This window comes from Puccinia triticina, chromosome 8A (assembly GCF_026914185.1).
Source record: "Puccinia triticina chromosome 8A, complete sequence".
NCBI classification, from domain to species: Eukaryota; Fungi; Basidiomycota; class Pucciniomycetes; order Pucciniales; family Pucciniaceae; genus Puccinia; species Puccinia triticina.
Window position 1 is genome coordinate 4,526,301 of NC_070565.1, and position 20,767 is coordinate 4,547,067.

Sequence of the window (20,767 nt, forward strand, 5' to 3'; positions counted from 1 at the left end):
TCTGGGCCACCTGAATTTGGCAATCTCCTGGATCATTTTCTGATTGTTTTTGGTGTTGTCCGTTGTGGAACTACTCAAAGGGGAGAATAGAGCTTGGAAGGGAAATGGATAGCAACACTAGTACTAATGTAAGCTATGCAAGGGTGCTGATGAGGCTGCCTTCCTGACTAATGCTGAGGGGATGAGAGTAACACTAAGAAAAAGAAGAAAAGGTGTGGCTGATTTCTACTTGATCTTAGGAGCTAGTACTATGAGCTGACTACTGCCTACTGAAGGTGAGAGGGTTGGAGCAATGGTTGAAGGGGGAAAGCAATTGGAAATGATTCAATGGCAATGGGTTGATGAGAATGGGCACTATAATTTCTGTATCTAAAATTCTCTATAAATTCTGCATTGGCTAGCTAGGGTCTGCTCTGCTCTGCTGGGGTACAAGTGAGGGGGGGAAGGACAGTTCTTATAAGAAGGAAGGATGAGCACAGACAATGAGGAATTCTGGCTATGGGAATGAAGGTTGTACAAATGGGGAAAGGTTCTGGCTATGGGAATAAAAGATTGTACAAATGGGGAAAGTGATGTGAACATAGTAACAACTTGTAATGATGAGCACTACTGAAAGGGGTAAGCACAGATCCAATGATGTAATGTGTACAATAGGGATAGTACATAATGAGTAAATTATGTAAAGGGTTTAGTATGTGAGAATATATATGTGAAAAGAATGTGATGTAATGATTCAACTAAGTTACTAATGAAATGAGTATTGTAAGTAATGAAGACTGTAGGTTTTCTGTAAGTCACATATCCTTTATAACTATTGAACCATTGAAGATAAGGGGGTACTATGTATGAGTGACTACAGGTGAAATTTGGCGTAGAATCTGAATATGCAATAATAATGAGGTATTTGTGAAGGTTTATGGGGAGATGGGCAATGTAATGATGAATATATGTAAAGAAAAGCAATAAAATACTACTTATGGTTTGGAATGGAACACCACACCGTTACAATACCACAAATCTAAGAGAGCAAAAATTAACCAGCATCCAAAAATGGTCCAGAGCAAAAGTGAGGATGATTTTACCTTATTCTGCACTCGGAATTTTTCTACAATTGCTCGGACAGTTTCCGCCAAATACACCCCAGTGTGTCTTTCCTTTAACCTGACAAAGTCAAGGGGAATTGCCTCTAACTCAAAAATTTTGCCTTTGTGTTGAATCAAGCGGTATACCACCGTTCCTAAAATATCATACCCATTGGGCGACTGCCAGGCATCAAGTCCTATATACATCGCTCCCTTATGATGCTAAATCAAAAATAAAATCAGAAATTCAAACGGTTAATTCAAAAGAAAGAGAGAGAAAAAACAAACTTCAAGTGATTTGATGTATTCTCCCTGAACGGCGGTATATAGGATGTTTATGCCACGGGAAACTGCCTTGCGGGTGGGCAGATTTTTCAAGACGGTCAGATGCAGGATGCCGCAATGTGCCTGTTTTCCAAGAGCCAAAGAAGGGCAAGCTGCTTCAGCGCACCAGATTGCACATAGCTGGGCGACCTTTTTACATTAATATTTCAGTCTATTGAATAGAAAAAATCAAAATAAGCAAATCACACTTACCTTGTGTGGATCAATATTGCCAGTTCCAGATACCCCAACCACGGCGAGATTCTTAGTTTCAATGACCTGTTGTTGTTTCTTGAGGCAATTTGCAACGTGCTTGGAGAGATTTGTCAGAGAAGTGTCATAAGTAGGGCGGTGAATTCTGGTGCCACAGCTTGAAATTTGAAAACAAGAAATAACCAGTACTCAATAAACAAAAAGAAAGCCACTGATGGGACAATGACTCACGCCTGACACAGGAACGCAATCATCTTGCACCCATTTTTGTCTAGTTGGTCAGAAAGATGGGGGCTGGCGTAATACAAATAGCTTGAGCTAAGTTGGTTCTGATGCAATTTCTGTGCCTTTGCTGAAAGGTGCCAATTTTGGTCGGTCAGCAATTGCATGAAGGAAGATGGAATTTCAGAAACACTAACCTAGCTCTTTTTGATCAGAAACATCCTCAGGAGATGTTTTTGCTTGAGTGCTTCCGGGATTTTTGCTGGAAAGCTCAGTGGGGGACGGGTCTTTGTTGCTTTCATTGGATTCGGAATCTTCCACTAGATTGACTACTGCGCCTTTGCTTTTCTTTTTCCAATGTGGGTCAAGTACACGACTGTCACTTGCAGATTCTGGGGATCTGGGGGAGAGGTGAGATTGCTTCTTTCTTCGCGCCATAACAATGTGAGGTGTTTTGATCGGGCAGTCGGGAGGGAGGCTGTCAGCATATGTTCCGATGGATTGGAGTTTATGGCAGGCTTCCTGCAGTGCAGGTACCCGGCAGTCCCCCGGCTGTGCCCCGTACTGCGAGCCGTGCAGCTAGCTGTATTCCCCAGTATGCTGGGCGGGTATCTGGCAGGTACCTGTACGGGTACCCGCCCATTTTTTTGAGGAAAAACCAGACACCCAGCACCCGCCAATGGGTACTAGGGGCCAGCTCTAGCACGGAGAATGTATAGAAAGTTGGGAAATACTCTGAGCGTACGCACAAGACGTGTATGAATGAGGTCAAAAAATGTATGAATTTTGGCCAAATTCTGGATTTTAGGTTACAGTCATTTATGGGGGGTTTTCTGCATGCTGGGTCCTAGAACATCACATTATATTGTAATTAAGGATACTTAATGAAAAAGTAATTGGCTATCAAATAGTATGAGTAATGAAACAGCTAAGCAATAAATAACAACAGTACATAGGTGGACAAGTCCCCCAAGTTGGTAAAACAGTGATTGGAAGAACAAAGTTGCCAAGTCAAACACTTGTAACTAGCCACAAGATCATGATGGAGGACATACAAACAAATGATCTACCCTCACCACCTTCTGGAGAGAACAATCACCCAGAGATGCTCCAATCGTTGCAGCCAAATGTCATTACAGAAGACCCCTTGCACTTTGAAGAGGGATTGGAAGATCAAACACGGGAGTCTTCATTGGGAGGAGTAGGCTATCTTTGATGCCTCAGATTTTAGGTTGGCAGGTCAGTCGGGAGGTGGCAGCATTCTGATTTTCTGGAACCAGAAGGGTGGTCAACTTGTCCAATGGCCTAGAGGGAGTAATATGATCAATTATTTTGATCGAGCAATTGGATGGAGGCAAAGGGGGCAAGTTGTATGCGGATTTGCCGCAGTTAACGAGTGATGTGAGCCACTCGGTAGCTTCATGACCAATTTCCCCCTTAAGCATAAATATCCTTCTAGTGCGAGTGCACATGGTCCTTGTGATGTGAGCCTTGAGAAGCAAAGTTCAAAATCACAAACTTGAATATTTTTTTCCCCTTAATGCAATGCAAATGTTGTAGTAAAAAAATACTAAAAAATCAAGGATATACAGATGTATTATGTACTCCAATGTAGAAAGAAACTAGAGAGTAGTGAAGGTGTGGTGACACAAACAAGACCGCTCCCAGCCAAACCGTCAAGTTCCTTGGATGTGGCTCATGCCAGAAAGGTGTTTTAGTATGCAAGTCCCTCCCTCCGGGAGGGGTTGCTTTGCAACCAGCCAAAGCTGCACGTGCCCGCAGGACCTTGTGTTAGCTTGTGTTAAGTTCGCGCGCAACTGTAGCCTTTCCTCAGGATGCAAGTGGGTTGGGTCAACAAAGGGTAGTTATGTTACGTTGCGTTATCCACGCAATTTTGGTAACGTAACTACCCCCGTTATCCGGGGCCCCCCGTTACTTTACTAGTAACGGGGTCATTTCAGGCCCGGCGCGTAACGTGACGGGCCTCATTTTTGAGGCCCGTTATCGCGTTATCCCCCGGATAACGCGATGACAGACCATTTAAGGCTTATTAGCCTCATTTTTTGCCCGTTCTCAAGGGCTCCGCGCGCCCGGATAACACAACGAGCATAAAAAAAACCGGCTCAATGTGTTGCAATAACGTAATTGCACTGCCGTTACGCGTAACGCGTAGATAACAACAAAAATTTTGTTACGTTACCGTTATCTACGCGTTACGCGTATTGTAACTACCCTTTGTTGGTCGGGTCAACCCAACACCGACCCAAGACCCATTGGGTCATGGGGCGGGTTTGGGCACCCTTTTTTTGATTTTGACCCAACCTTTAATTGGGTTTGGGTTTGGGCAGGTCTTTTTCATTTCGGGTTGGCCCAAAGACCTGGCTATGACCCGATTAAGTCAGCTGACAGCCGTGAATTGTGATATTTCTTGATATGTTTATGTTGAGATATCTATCTGTGGTCGCCCCTTCGGCCCTGCAGGCGCTGTTTCCCCTGCCTTTGGCTTGCCAAACACCGACCCCCATTGGATCTCAGCATGCAAGTGGGTTGGGTCAACCCAAGAGAGACCCAAGACCCCTTGTCTCCCGGAATGGTCGCCCCTGGGCGAAGAGGCTACACCAACCTGTTGTCTGGAAGAGATTCCTTCTGGACCACAAGGGCATCTCTTTGGGGCAACAAGGTTTTCCCCTTGCTATCCGCAAGGATCCCCTCTGGGTGGAAAGGCATTACTACCCTGTTTTCCGGAAGGGATTCCTTCCGGATGACAAGGTTATGCCGCCTTGTTGCCTGCAAGGGTTCCGGGTGACAAGGCTATGTGTATGTACAGCCTCATCGCCAGGAAGGAACCACATGGCCATGCACCGGGTCAACCCAAGACCCGACCCATATCCTCCTTAGGGCATCTCTAACGGAGCTGCGACTGGGCGTTCGGGGGCAAACTTTGGCTGCCCGGGTTCCTTTCTTGTGCGCTAACGGACCCACAGAACGACCCTGGGAACATTGCCGGGGGCAGTCAAACCCGCGATCACCTGCTGACTTCTGCGGGTTGCCTCCCAGCCGCAATCAACCAGACACCTCCATCCACTCAACTTCATCGGCAAAGACGCTCGACACAGTATCAACAAACGCACCAACTCCTACTCGAAGCTTGCCAAGAAAGAACAAAATATGTTTGCAATGATAACCGGGTCCGGTCACTGAGAGGAGAAAATACTCCTCTCAATTACCGGCTCTCTTGGCCAGTCATTGAGAGCAGCAAACAATCACCTCGTTGACCGGTTCTCTCTGGTCATTGAGAGGAGTAAACACTCTCCTTGATGACCGGGCCCGTTCTGGTCATCAAGATACGTGCGTGGTCCTCTCCAGTCATCAAGAGGAGTAAACAACTCCGCTCAATGACTGGATGGTTCTCTCCGGCCATCGAGAGGTGTATAATATAAGATAACTCTTCTCGATGACCCAAGCGGACCAGTCATCAAGAGGAGTATTGCCTTGGTTTTCTCCGTTCATCGAGATACATGTGTCCCAATGACCAGAATTTTCTGGTCATCGAGATACATGCGTCCCGGTGACCAGATCGTTCTGGTCATTGATGTACATGCATCCCGTGGACCAGAAAGTTCCGGTGTAGGACTCGTGTGGGACACTAAATATAATTTGGTGAAATATCCGCTGAGGGGGAAATAAATTGCTTAATAGGTTGAAAGGCTATTACAACTTACGGGTGGTTTGAAAGACCTGCCCCTCTAATAATACTATGCAAATATCTAAGAGTCTTGTAATCAATATTTATAAAGATATGGCTGATTCCAAGATAGAATATAGTAATCTCTATCAGACCTAGATCACTTGATTCAACAGGCTAGCAAATCTGTTATAACTTCTTTGCTTGCAGGCAATATACTTACTTTTTTATACTTGTACTACACATTACTAATATGCTGTTTAACGCAAACTTGTTATTGTGTTATGCTTGGTTCTACTACTTCCAAAACACTAATACTGCTACTAACTTATACGCTACTTGTACTAACCACTAATGCCGCTAATAACCGCACTGCTGACTAAACTACCATATGTGACCAAACCTCTGTAGGCTGATGCTAACTAAACTAACTAACCACTTGTGACCAAACCTCTGTAGGATGATGCTAACTAAACTAACTAACCACTTGTGACCAAACCTCTGTAGGCTGATGGGGAAAAGTCTGATGAGGGGAGAAAGGGCCTCCTTATATATTGAAGGGTGAGGGATTTTTGCTCCAGGGAAGCTCCTCATGAGGGATTATTGCTGCAGGGGATCTCAACTACACAGCCTCTCATGCATGTACTGCGCTGCATGTACAAACAACAAGGGGTTTATGCTGCAGGAGACACTCAACTACACAGCATCTGCATGTGTGTGCTGCACTGCCTTACAAACAATGAGGGATTTATGCTGCAGGAGACACCTCCTGTACACCACATCTACCTGCATATGATGTGCTTCATGTACAAACAATGAGGGATTTATGCTGCAGGAGACACTTCCTGTACAGCTTATCTGCCTGCATATGCTGTGCTACATGTACAAACAATGAGGGATTTATGCTGCAGGAGACACTTCCTGTACAGCTTATCTACCTGCATATGCTGTACTATGCGTACAAACAATGAGGGATATATGCTGCATGAGGCGCTTGAGCTACACAGCACTTTCATGCATGTACTGCGCTGCATGATGTCATGTGTTGCTATGCAACCAAGCCATCTTCCATCCTCATCCTCACACTCTGCATCCACTGTCTAACCTGTTCGATTCCCAATGTTGGGGATCAAGGCCTCTCCTCCCATCTTGCTCCTTCTTCCCTTCTTCCCCCGCACTGCACTCCCTCTACTATAATACCTCTGCAATGGTATTTTGGCATTGTCACGCATATGGAACACCACACTGGTCATTGAGGGGAGTATGTTATACTCCTATTGATAACCGGAACAAGGGTGGTGGGTGGTGCTGGAGGAGTGATCTGCCTGTTGGATTGCGGGTTGAACTGCTAGTCCATAATTGGAGCTGAGCTGCAACTGCTGTGACCTGTGCTTGCGGGCTGGGGAACGCAGGCCAACTGCCCCCCGGACCGTTGGAGATGCTCTCAATTGGGTTTGGGTTTGGGCAGCTTTTTTGAAATTTTGACCCGGCAGTTACCTTGGGTTGGGTTCGGTCACTGTTTTCCAACCCAAACCCAACCCATTTACATCCTGAGCCTTTCCTTTGGAGACGCTTTGCGCCTCCTTGGAGAGGCTTAGTTAAGCTTGGGTATCACCCGGGGCCCAGCCCCAGAGGGTCGGGTGAACCTTGGATAGAGTTGAAAGTGGGTCGGGTCTGGGGCCGGGTTTGGGTTGGCTTTTGTCTCAAAAACTAGTTTTTGACCCGACCCGCCACAGACCCGCTAGATTTTTGGGTCGGGTTTGGGCAACGTATTTTCTAATTGGGTTGGCCTGCGACCCGACTACAATGCTTCCAACAGTAAATTTGGGTGTTTTTGGCGCCTACTAGGTCGGGTCAACCCGAGACCCGTTGGGTCAGAAACCGACCCAACCCGAAACAGTAAGATGCTGGGTCGGGTTCGGGCAGCATATTTTCAAAACTGACCCAACCCAACCCAACCCGTACTAAACTCCGGGTCGGGTTCAGGCACTGTTTTCCGACCCGAACCCGACCCGGTTTCATCCCTAACTGGTCCTTTTCGGGTGTCACAGGCCTGGCTACATGTTCATCAGGTTCCTCTGGGAACCAGAGACTCGAGTCACCTTTGACCATTGCAAGCACAAACAGATCCTATTGGACTGGATGGTACACAAGTATTGTCCTTTGTAGAAAGCTTGGACTCAAAGACCAGTTTGCTGTGCACAAATATGGGCTTGTATGTTTCCCTTTTTTATCTGCTGTGTGGTTTTTGGCTTGTGGCGTGAATGACTGATTTTCACCACCATTCCCGATTTGGCCCCCCTACCCAGGAAATGATCTCCTTGGCCATCGTAGCGCCAACCTCCCAGGCTGCCAAAATTCCAGCCATTGAAAGCTTTGAAACAATTGGGATTCGAAAAAAGTTCCAAATTATTCAAACATTTTCGAAATGTCTCGGCTGGGGATCGATCTGTTTGGGAGGGAACATCTACACTCTTGATGACCGGCTGACCGGTCATCGAAGAGGCTACACTCTTGATGACCGGCTGACCGGTCATCGAAGAGGCTACACTCTGGATGACCGGCTGACCGGTCATCAAAAGGGATACAACCCCTCGATGACCGGCTGACGGGTCATCAAAAGGGATACAACCCCTCAATGACCGGCTGACCGGTCATCGAAAGGGATACAACCTCTCGAGGACCGGCTGACCGGTCATCGAAAGGGATACAACCTCTCGATGACCGGCTGACCGGTCATCGAAAAGGATAAAGGCTCTCAATGACCGATCAGCCAGCCATTGAGGAGGATAAAACCTCTCAATTACCGGTCAGCCGGTCATCGAAGGCGCTACAACCTCTCGATGACCGGTCAGCCGGCCATCAAAGGTGATACACGGGTACCTGTGCCTGGCACCCGGGTACCTCCCCCTCTGCACCCGGGTACCTCCCATGGCGGGTGCCGGGTGCGGGTGCGGGTGTGAGGAATTTGTGAAAAAACAGGGGGGTACCCGCACCCGCCACAGGTACCCGGGTGCCATATGCCATCTCTATAGCAGAGTGGTTGTGGTGTTTTACCAGGGCGGATGATTGAGGATCTTTGAAGGAAAGGTAAATCTGTCCCTTCATGACAGTGTCTATATTGGTGCTACAGAGAATCTGGAAGGCGGGAAGTCAAGCTTGATTGTCTGCCGTCATCACCAGGTTGTTGTCCTTGATCAACTGATCCCAGATTTGTCCTTGAAACCCAGAAGAGAAAGCTTGATAATACTGCTTCTTCATCTCTTCCTTGGACTTGAAGTGCCCCTTTGAAACAAGGTAAGCCTGAATTGGGTCCCAGGCTTTGCAAAAGTTGTGGTAATCCAAGACTGACAAAATTCTTCCGTTCTTGGACCACCTATCCACCAAGCTAACCGTATCAATGCCCGCCCAATAGTTCAACATTGCTGTCTTTAGCTTATTCCAGTTGGGTGGCTTGTACCCGTCCAATGTGGTAAGGATGGTACGGGTCCCTCCATTTTTGAAAAAACACCCAACTTGACAAGCTTTGTTGTAATCAGAGGCTTCATCCAACTCAACCACCAGCTTGTAATCATGCAAAAACTGCTTAATTTTTGAGCTGTCAAACTTTAGCCCATCTTGCGTTTTGATCTTCTTCATCTTGACGGGTCTTAGATTTGATCTGAGAGAGAAGAAACAAACAGGAAAAAAGGGCGGCTCACAAAGTGGAACATGATTATGTTTTGACACAAAATGAGGTAGAACTTTGGAGGGGATTTAATTCTGCTACCCATATGCCCCGCCGCTGAACCCTAAAAGAAATAAACAAACAAGAAACAGAGGAACCTGTGAACACAATCAAGAGCTTGTGGAAGTCTTGATCCTTTGAAACAAGAACTAGTTGGGCTCCTGGAACAAGGAAACCAACAATCACGGCCGTTGTGGAACTCCGACCGGTGCTGGGCCGTCGGCAGTTACTAGAAGGGAATGTTGCGCTGGTGCGCTGCCTTCACGGTGATCCGGGTGATGTGTGAGTCTGGGGAATCGACGATAGCGGAAATGGAAGGGGATTTTGTTTTGAGACAACGGGAGGTAGATTCCCGTTGGCGGTAGTTTATTTGTTGGGAATCTGGGAAAAGAGCCGGCGAACTGGACCGGGAACCGTGATCTTAGAGGAAAAGAATCTCGAAGAGGATCGGCGCGGGGCTGAGAGGGGAAACTCAGAAGCTCCGCGAGTATATTGGTGACCAAAGGATCAATAAACTTTAGATTCGAGTTGATGAGATGATCTGACAAGGAAAATTTTGGTTCAGACGAAGTCCCATGCCGCCCCATCTTCTGAGTTCGAGCTGAACTCAGACTCCGGGAACTGTGACATGCTGCGGACAAGTCATCATACACCCGCGCGCACAAGCGCGCAACAACAGCAACAACCACGGAAGAGTAAGAAGCAAGAAACAACAGCAACAGGAGAAAAACCAACCCTCCGCATAACAAAAACCTTTCCAACGCGCGCTTTTTAGAAATGGAAGAACATAAGACAGGAAAAGAAAATGAAAAGCAACCAAGCAAACACAAAAGAAAACCAAGGCCTAATCCTGAAACGTCTTGCGGATTCCACCGCGCGCGACGCGCGCTAATTGACCTTGACGCCCATGAGCTGATGTCTTGATGGCTGAAAAGTTGAGGGATCCACTGCGCCTTGGGCGCCACAAAAAAAGTCACCACATCTCCACCACACTTGCAGTCTGTCCCTAGACTGCTCGTCTTCCATCGGCGCACTAAAAGGAGAGAAAAGGAAAGAAAGAGGGGGAAAGGGATCCTAAAGACAAAGAGGAGAAAACCGGGTACCAACGCAACGCTCACAAGTGTGGCAAGAAGTAGGGTTTCGTCGCATAACGGTAGTAACTACCCGGGAAGTGCATACCAGGAGAGGAACTTACTTCTGGTCAGGAAAGTCCTCGCGAGAATAAAACCTTTTTACCTGATCCGCGGCAAAACGCCGTTTCAATTCCGTGCCGTCGAGTTCCGACAGGACGTAGGAACCTCCAGGAACCTGTTTCACAATGCGGTAGGGGCCGTTCCATCGGTGGGCAAACAACTGCCCCCACTGCGTCTCCAAGGACCTGTTGAAGGCAAGAACTCGATCGCCAGGCTTTAGAGATTCTCGAATCCGCGCCGCGTTCTTCTCTTCCCAGTAGCGCAAAGAGTCGCCCCGCGCGTCCATCAGCTTCTTGTAAGCAATCCCACGAGTCTCCTCGCTGCGCTCTAGTTGCCGGGAGCGCGCAACAAGGAGGTCAGACGTATCCTTCACCGCGTCCCAGTCGACGCCAAGATAAGATTCTATTTCAAGATCCAGGGGAAGCACTGCGCGCTGGCCAAAAACGATTTCATAGGGGGAGTAGCCGGTCGTCCGCTTGGTGGAGATTCGGTCGGAAAAAAGCACGAGGGGCAGGTACTTGCGACAATTCTTCCCGCTCTCGCCGGCCAGCTTTACCAACGCGGACTTGAGGGGTCCGTGGCCGCGCTCGACCATGCCCTGTCCTTCGGGATAGTAGGGTGTAGAGACGCGGTGCTGGCCCGGGAGCTCACGCAGCATCTCGGCCAAGGCGCCGCCAAACTCGGATCCGCCGTCTGTCGAATAAGAGCGCGCTAGTCCGTAGCGCATCGTCCAGTTCTCTTGAAGAAAGGCTGCAACTGCCTCCGAAGTGAGATTATTCAGGATCTTAGCCTCGACCCACCCTGAGAAGTCATCACGAGCCACGATTAAATATTTAGCGCCGCTAGCCTTGAGATGAACTGCGTCCATTGAAACACGCCCGAAAACCGTTGATTCTCCGGTTGGGTACCGCAGCTCTTGAGGGCGCCTGAGGTCTTTCTTCTGGCAAGCCTCGCAGCTCCGACACCAACGCACCACAGATTGCTTGAGAGCCGGCCACCAGAAGCGCTCAGAGACACGTCGATAGGTCTCCGCGGTGCCACGATGGCCCAAGTTCTCGTGAAGCTTACATAGGATCGAATCTTGCTTTGATGGGATAGTTACAACGATGCGCGGCAACGGGCTGCCACGCTTCATGAGCCGGCCCGCTTGCAAAAAGAAGTCTGCAGATCTGCGCTTCAAAGCGCGAAACTCGGCCGCATCGGAACCTTCTGGCCGAGACAAAGTCGCAAGAAAAATCTCCATACGGCGCCAAAAACCCTCCTGATACCCAGAATAGCCTGTTTCCGAGTAAACGGTGAAAAATTGAAGCGGACGAATCACTGGAGAATCCTCATCAAACTCAGAGGAAGGGGGATCGCTGTCGTCATCGCCTTGAGGGCGCCGCGAGAGACCGTCCGGCATGGTGAAGGACTTTCCAGGGCGGTGTGTGATGTTGAAGGAAAAGAGTTGGATGAAAGCCACCCAGCGCGTCATTGGCGCGTTGGGGAGGCTTGGCGCGTTAATCATTTGAATAAGGGACTGCGCGTCGACTTGAAGCTCGAAATACTGCCCCCATAAGATGGTCTGGAGCTTCTTGAGGATCCTAGCAACGCCGCATAACTCCAATTTGGACTGAGAATACCGTGACTCTACGTCGGAAAACAGCAGAGACTCGTAAAGGGCAGGGCGATCCAGGCCGTTTGCGTCTTCTTGAGTGAGAACTGCGCCCGCGGCATGAAAGCTAGAATCAACGGCGAGCTTGAGTTTTCCAGCGTCGGGTCCGTATTTGATTTTAACTAGAACAATGTCCTTTCCCACGATAGCCTTGAGCTCCTCAAACGCCTCCTCGCAGCCCTCCGTCCAAACAAAATCCGCGTCCTTGCGCGTCAGACGGCGAAGCGGCAGACAAATCTGGGACAGGCAAGGGATGAAAATTCTAACATACACCACCACACCCAGAAAGCCCCGCACTTCAGTCGCGTTAACTGGGGTCGGCCAGGAGAGAATCTTATTGATTTTGGTCGTAGCCATACGTCGACCCTCCTTACAAACCACATGGCCCACGATTTCCAAGGCCGGGACGCACGCCGCTAGCTTGGATGCGGAAACCGTAAGGCCCGACTCTTTGATCCGAAACAGGACGCGCTCAAGAATTTCCGCGTACTCCCAAATGAATCGTCGGATCCCAGAGTGCCACGCCAGCGCTTCGTTGTCGTAATCAGAAACCGGGCCCTTGATACCCCCGTCGTCGATGAAGATCCCGGCATGATCCGGAATCTCGTCCTGAAGAATCCAAACCATCTGTGCTTGGTAGACCGCGACAGAGTTCGTGGCTCCCTGGGGGAGCCTGGTGAGCTGAAATCGCCCCAATGGCGTATCAAATGTAGTGAGGGGACGCGAGATTGGATGAAGAGCGCGCTCGTCGTAGCCGCCCATAATGTCGCCAAGGCCATAACAAGCGCGGCCTGAGAAGGACTCCACGAACTCTTCTGTAGCCGGAGGCACACCAGCGTCTCGGATAGTGACTTTGTTGAGGGGTTGGAGATCGTGTACGATGCGCAATTTCCCATTGCTTTTGAGCACACAGAACACCGGGCTAGTGTAGCTAGAAGTTGACTGCTCGTACAGCCCGTTGCGCTCCCGCTCTCGAACAATCTTGATAAACTCCTCCATTTTTGCTGCGGGAATCGGAATCTTCTTTTTCTGCCAAGGCTCGTGCTCGACCACCGGAATAATGTAAGGAAGACCGTAAGATTCCTTCAAAAGTCCTCGCTGGGATTCGTTGAACGCAATAGCCGAACCGCGCTCCGCCAGCACATTCTTAATCAAGTCTAGCTCCGCCGGCCATAACCATCCGGGCGGACCGAAGTTGACAATCTGAAGACTCTCTTCTGTGACCCGACCGCGCGGAATAAAGGCACGTGCGAGAGATCTGGGAAGACCGCGGTACGGATCGCGCGACAAGAGCGGTCTTTGCAGTGGAGGGTTGAGGCTCTGAGGCATTGGCTGGTTCACCGGCTTGACCTTTCGGGATACCGGCTTGTACTTTGCCGCAAATGACAAGAGAGACCCCTCCGTCCAGGAATCCACAAGCGCCAACTGAGCGCAATGACTGAGACCGTGCTCGAGCAGTTGCCAGGTGCGGTGCTCCGCGCCGTCTTCGAAGGGAGCCTTTTCTGAAAACGAGAAAACAGAAGGGCTTTTGTGGCTCACGAGTGTGGCGCGTGGTAGGGCTTTGACGGGGCTAGAAGCATCACGCCTCGGAGGTGCACATTGGGAGGAACTTACTTCTAGTCCCAATGACCCCCACGGCATACCAAACTCCACCACTCCATCCTCGCAATCCAATCTCAAAGAAAATAGTTTATCCTCGTTCCGGAGAAGGCTTCCGATGACCGTCGCGCCACCTAAGGATGCCAGAAAACCGAAATTTGGGGTGCGGCTCACAGCAGTGGCATGTAATGCTTGCGACGACGTAGGAGCATCAAGCCCGGAGGTGCATAATCGGGAGGAACTTACTTTGACCTCTCCCAACCTCCGCGGAAGCCCAAAATCTTCCCCAAACGCACAGTTACTCGCAATCAAAGAAGATAGTTTCACCTCATTACGGAGGGTCTTTAGTTTATCCTCGTCGCGGAGGCTCGGAAGTTTAGCCTCATTGCGGAGGGTCTCAAAAGACGGAACTAGATTAACCTCGTTGCGGAGGACCTCAATGGGTAGGACGAGTTTATTCTCTTCGCGGAGACGTGATTTAGTAGGTAGTTTAATCTCATTGCGGAGAAGAAGGTGAACCGCAGCGGAATTGTGAGGCGAAGAGCCTGCGCCAGAATCCTGGGGCGGTTCGACACCATTTATATGAAATTCCTGAAACGAAGCCGCCAGCGCGTCTTGATGCGCAACTTGAGAAGAGAGCCGTGTTTGATGGGATGACGGGCCGTCTGAAACTGAAGGGCAGAACGGGGGTTTTTCGAGGCTCACGACAGTGGCGCGCGGTAGAGTTTTTGACAACGAGATGGCATCAAGCCCGGAGGTGCATAATCGGGAGGAACTTACTTTGACTCCTCCCGGCCTCCATGTAACACCATTATCCTCCTCGCATGCTGATAACCGCGAACCATCGCCCAAGGAACTGCCCAGAGAATAGAGACTTGAGGAAATAGCCGAAGGAGGGCTTGAGGAATCAGAGAATCTTGATGAGGGGCCGGAAAAACTTGATGAAACTGATTTGGAGATAGGAGAACTGTTTTTAGACTTTTGCAGGATTTTGAATTGTTTTTTGGCTTTATTGTTCTGACGAGTAACAGAAGGAAAAGAAGAATAGCGCCCATGAGACTCTGGATTAAAAGTTGACTCCGCGGCGAGACTGCGAGACTCTAAATTAAGTCTGCCGCTTCCTGAGCCAACCTGCTCTACAAAAAATGCCGGCCTTCCACTGGATCGTCGCGAGCTTTCCCTTTACGCGTCAGTATCGCCTTGCGACCGCCGCCCGGAAAATCGCGCTCCCAACGCCCAGAATCCACAGAGCAAAGTGTCAACTCGATTCTTCGACCATTGGCGTCCGGTAGGAGGATCTTCTCGCCCGTCTGACCAGAGAAGTCGAGTGTAACGTCAAAATCCATGAGAAAGGGCCTTCCCAAGATGATGGGCCCGTCCACGCGCGTGATCCAAAAGTGGCAAGTGCCCACTATCGACTTCCCAATCCTAATGGGAACGTCTTCGGCGACACCGACCAACTCGCACGCCTGATTGCCAATCCCGTACACCGCAGAGTTGAAGTTGACGCGGGGGCTTAGGTTAAGCTTTGATGCCTTCGCATCCGAGATCAAATTCAGCTGGGATCCTGAATCTACTAAGGGGGCCGCATTGCCCTCTTCTTCTCCGAGCAGGCAGGGTAAATACCCCAGCGGACAGGAGTACAGCCGGTTCTCTTCCTCTTGAGGCAGGGACTCTTCCAGAAGCGTTCCGGAGTGGACCTTCAGATCCTCCGAGTTGACTTCCACGCGGCGCTTCGAAACCCAACGCTTCATCCCATCCGCAATAGCCGGCGCGACGGCGCATAGCTCTGCAACCGTGACCGTCAACGGAAGATCGGAAATCCTCTGGAGCATACCTTCCACAGCCTTGGGATGATCCTTGGCGATCCCTCTCTCGAATCTCACTCTTGAGGGGCCCCCGTCCGATTTAGTGGCGGCCGGCGAAGGAGCAGGTTCAGCCTGCACTGGCTGCGGAGGCTGGCTCGCCGGGGAACGTTCGAAGAGCTCGGGCTCTTCGTCCATATCCTCAGCTTCTGATCCAGAATTAGGGAGGGGCACCTTCTTCGGGGTCTTCCTAGCGGCAGAAGCTGGAACTGTCGGGGCCTTGTAAGGTTTAGGCACCTCGTGCTTCTTGCGTGCCGGGTCGGATTGATAAGCACCCGAAAAAGATTGAGATGACACGGCAGGGGGATACCAGGGATCCAAGGAGCCACACGTGGCTCGGTACTCTGTAGTCGCAGAACTAGACTGGGGTTGAAAGGATGCCACCACATGGCGAATCGGGCGTGAAGCATCGAACGGAATTAAAGCACCGTTTGGGAGGAAGAAGTTGGTACCTTTTTGCTCCACCAGCTTCTCCTCCTTATCCTTCTTGAGCTCGAAACAACGCGCCGTCCCGTGACCTTCGCGGTGACAATAGTAGCAGACGAGAGGTCCACGCGATCCTGATGGCGCAGCAGCGGCGGGAGAAGAAACTGCCAGCTCCTTCTTCAGCCGCTGCTCGAAAGACTGAAGCATGCGGGATAGATCGTCCACTGTGGCCGGCGCCTGCGACTGAACAGGGGCATCCTTAGGGCGCCGGTCGGCCTCCATCTTTTTCATGATCTCGTTGGACTCTTTAAATTCGGATTTCGACGGGAGAGGCGCTTGTGGCTTGATTTGCTCCGAGGTAAACGCTACCTCCTCCTCCATCTCAGAAGTAGCGGCCGCACGAAGTTCCTTAAGGGCCGGGAGGAGGTATCGTCCGTCTAGAGTCTTCAGCATCTTCTTCTCTTTGATGAGATACGACTTGATGCGTTGCTGAAATCCAAGTGAGAACGCAAAAAAGAAATAGTCCACTGACAGATCTTCAGATGAAAGGTGCTTGTAGCGGATCAGATACGATAAAATGACATCGAATGTCGACTTGAAGAGCCGATAACCTTCCAGCGTTGAGATCCCGCCCTTAGCAATCCACGAATCCTTGAGGGCTTGCAAATCAGCGACTGTGTATCGGACTACATCAACCTGTCCCCAACGCTCAATCATCTGCTCTTTCAGCGCAGGCCACGACTTGCTTGTGTACCCGCCCATATCCCACACGGCGTCCTTGAGATCTTCGCTGCCAAGAAACGAGGTCACTTGGAGAACCATGTCCTCCTGAGAGGCGCCATCCAAGTCGGCGGCTAATTCATATTCACGAAGGAAAGCCTCAATCCTTGTGCCGGTAAACTTCAGCGATCGATCTTGAGGCTTAATCTTCACTCTTCGGTTAACAGGCTGTCCGGCTATTGGGTCGGCCATCTCGCTGCGCAGCGGGAAAGAGAAGGAGAATCTGAAAGAAAAGACGATCGGGTCCGAAGTGGCTCACAGCACGTGGCAAATGTAATGCTTCGACGATGCGTAGTAGAACCCTGGAGGTGCACAATTGGGAGGACTTACTTTTGCTCCCTTGCGCCTCCGCCGCTGAACACTAAAAAAAAGAAACAGAAAAGAAAACCAGAGCAAAAAAAAGATAAGAATAGTTGCTCAGTGGAAGAGCAGAAATGTTGACCGCCAAGCGTCTCGAAATCCCGTAGAGACGAGACTGTAAATCTTGAGGTCGCTGGTTCGATCCCGGCTCGGGGGACCAAATGTGGAACTCCGACCGGTGCTGGGCCGTCGGCAGTTACTAGAAGGGAATGTTGCGCTGGTGCGCTGCCTTCACGGTGATCCGGGTGATGTGTGAGTCTGGGGAATCGACGATAGCGGAAATGGAAGGGGATTTTGTTTTGAGACAACGGGAGGTAGATTCCCGTTGGCGATAGTTTATTTGTTGGGAATCTGGGAAAAGAGCCGGCGAACTGGACCGGGAACCGTGATCTTAGAGGAAAAGAATCTCGAAGAGGATCGGCGCGGGGCTGAGAGGGGAAACTCAGAAGCTCCGCGAGTATATTGGTGACCAAAGGATCAATAAACTTTAGATTCGAGTTGATGAGATGATCTGACAAGGAAAATTTTGGTTCAGACGAAGTCCCATGCCGCCCCATCTTCTGAGTTCGAGCTGAACTCAGACTCCGGGAACTGTGACATGCTGCGGACAAGTCATCATACACCCGCGCGCACAAGCGCGCAACAACAGCAACAACCACGGAAGAGTAAGAAGCAAGAAACAACAGCAACAGGAGAAAAACCAACCCTCCGCATAACAAAAACCTTTCCAACGCGCGCTTTTTAGAAATGGAAGAACATAAGACAGGAAAAGAAAATGAAAAGCAACCAAGCAAACACAAAAGAAAACCAAGGCCTAATCCTGAAACGTCTTGCGGATTCCACCGCGCGCGACGCGCGCTAATTGACCTTGACGCCCATGAGCTGATGTCTTGATGGCTGAAAAGTTGAGGGATCCACTGCGCCTTGGGCGCCACGAAAAAAGTCACCACACCGTGTGATGCAATCCTTTTGCAAAAAAAGCTTGATTTATGGTAGAATCAAAAAAAAGGATCCTATCTCTCAGCTGAGGATTCAAAAAAAGAAAGAAAACTCAAGTTTAAACCACTAAACACCTCAAAAACACAGAGGGGGGGATTGATTTTCAGATCTGCAAGTAGGGGTCTGGCTGGGAACCCAACTTTGTGTTGTTATTGCTGAATTAGGAACTACTTGCCTGCAGAATTGGTGAATGAGCTCTTCAGAAGACAAGTTCTTTACTCCAATCAAAAAGGAATCACAAATTGGAAGACATTTTTTCAGAAAGAGTAGACACAGTGTGGTGAGCCTAATCAAAACCTCATCAAGTACGCAGACGGCTATCATGGAGGAATCTGCACTAGACAAGTGAATATCACATTCCAGTCTATCAGTTATACCTCCAAACACCCACAGAAATTGGATCAGACTCTATCATCATCTCTACTAGTACAAGGCGCCTCAAACTTTTCAGTATTCAATTTCATGGATGGCCCTGCACAATGGATAATAAAAAATGTGCAAAATCAGGTTCAAAGTGGGAGGAAGTGAAGGGATTTCAAGTGAAGACCACCGCACAAAGAAATCACAAGAGATGAGCCTTTGGGCTTGAGAGGGGACAGTGAGGGGATGATGGCTCACCGGATTGGCTTGGATTGGAGGCGCGGATAATATGAGGAAGAACCAATGAAGACTTGATTGCTTGGACTAGGCTAGGTATATATAGACTAAGTACAAGCATCAAGTTGTGGTAGAGTGACATATTGAATATGCAAGGAAGTGAGTGAAAGCGGATGGAAGAAGGAACAAAGAGAATCAGTGACATACAAGATATCACACACAGAGCGAGCGCACACAAGTTCATCAGTAGATAGCAGAGCACACAGACAGTTCTAGACAAGGATCAAGGTCACTGGGCTAGAAAAAGATACAGAAATAACCAAGTCTAAAAGATAGCAAAGAGATACAAGCATCTGTGAGAGGTTTGGATAAGAAAAGGGGAAAAAGGAGGACCTCTGCTGCCTTCTTGCGGTTACCTCCCGCTGTTGGAGCTGTCACGGGCTGCCTGGCCACTTCTGGCTTAGCTTTCAGCACGGGAACGGGATCCAGGCCCGTCTTTTCCAAGGGTTCCCCCAGAAAGACTTCCCCCGTCTGAGCACACTCCATGTTACTGGCCATTGCCGGCAGTTTCCACACCATGCCTTTGGCCCATCTTGGCCTTGCCTTCCGCCTCTTTTCCCTTAGCGGAAGGCTGCCTGACCCCACATCCTGCGGAACCTGACCTTCCACTGGCGATCTATCCAGCCAGAAGAATGAGCGCCCCCAAGAGAGACCCTTTCCTGCAGCCCGATCCGCTTCAAATTCCTCACACTGATTCCGCATATGGCCCATCTCTTTACATGAATTGTGTACCAGTGGTCTGTGCCTCCACTGCGGCATACTTGCCGCTGGCACATTGTTTGGTTGCGGAGCGGAAGTGGAAGCAGCCGGTCCTGCTGCTGCAGGCTGCTCCTTTGGCTGTTTACGTGCCGCCTTCTGCATGAACAAGTTCAGCTCCTTCAACATATCCACCGGATGACTCACTTCTTTGACCGTAACTCGCGCCTGCAGAGCTGGTGCTGCCTTGACAGCTGCTTCTCCCTGGCTGTTGTTCATGAGTTCCAGCACCTTGAGCTCCGCCTTGATGGCCGATTGCAGCTCCTTCATCCTGTGTAGCAACTTTGCTCCACCCAGTTGCGGCTTGACCATTATTCCCCACTTGTGAAGTCTGCGGAGAACATTCTCTGTAAACATTCTCCGTAAACATCCTTTGAGAAAAGTCCGTTTGGCTGTCCCCATATCAGCAGTCATGATCTTTTTCTGCTCCAAATAGCCAAGAACCTGGTCAAAGCTGGTGATATAAGACACGTACTCCGCTCTGGTTTGAACACCAACTTTTTCCGCATGTTTTGAGGCCACCTTTCCAAGTTGCTCTTGTGGTACCAACAACGGTGAAAAAAATACAATACCTGCACTGTATTTGTATCTGTTTTGCACCCAATACTCTTTATTTGTATTGTATTCAAAAACCAATACTATACAAATGTATTCAAACTTTGGTATCTTGTTGCAAATACAGCCCAATACAGTTAGATACTGTATTTTTATGTTTTTTGATAGCCTTTCTGTATACAGTCCACAGTGGCAAAAAACAAGAAAATAAATTTTCAATACTTTATTGATACAATACTATGGTATTGTATCTTCAGGCAGATACAATACATTTGTATTTACAATTTTGTATTTTTGAACAGATAAAATACACAAGTATCTGAAGATACTGTATTGTATAGTATCTGTTTCACCATTGGTACCAAGGTCTGTGGTCTTCCCATCACTCAAGTATCTCCTCCTTCAGCTTGTTCCAGTCCTTCTTTTCATACCCCTTCATGTCCTCCACTTCCCACAAGTCCTTGCCTTCTGGAAAGAAGTTGACTACCTGATACGCCTTGTCCGCATCTGTCAGGTTTTCCTGTAACACCACCCTCTTGAACTGGTCAATAAAGTGCTCCACCTATTCTGCCAAAAACTTAAGTTACATATAATCCCGCGGCCGTATCTTTTCCCCAGCCGGCAAAGGAACCACCTAGCCCTTTGTCCATGGTCTTATCTTCAAGTGTTC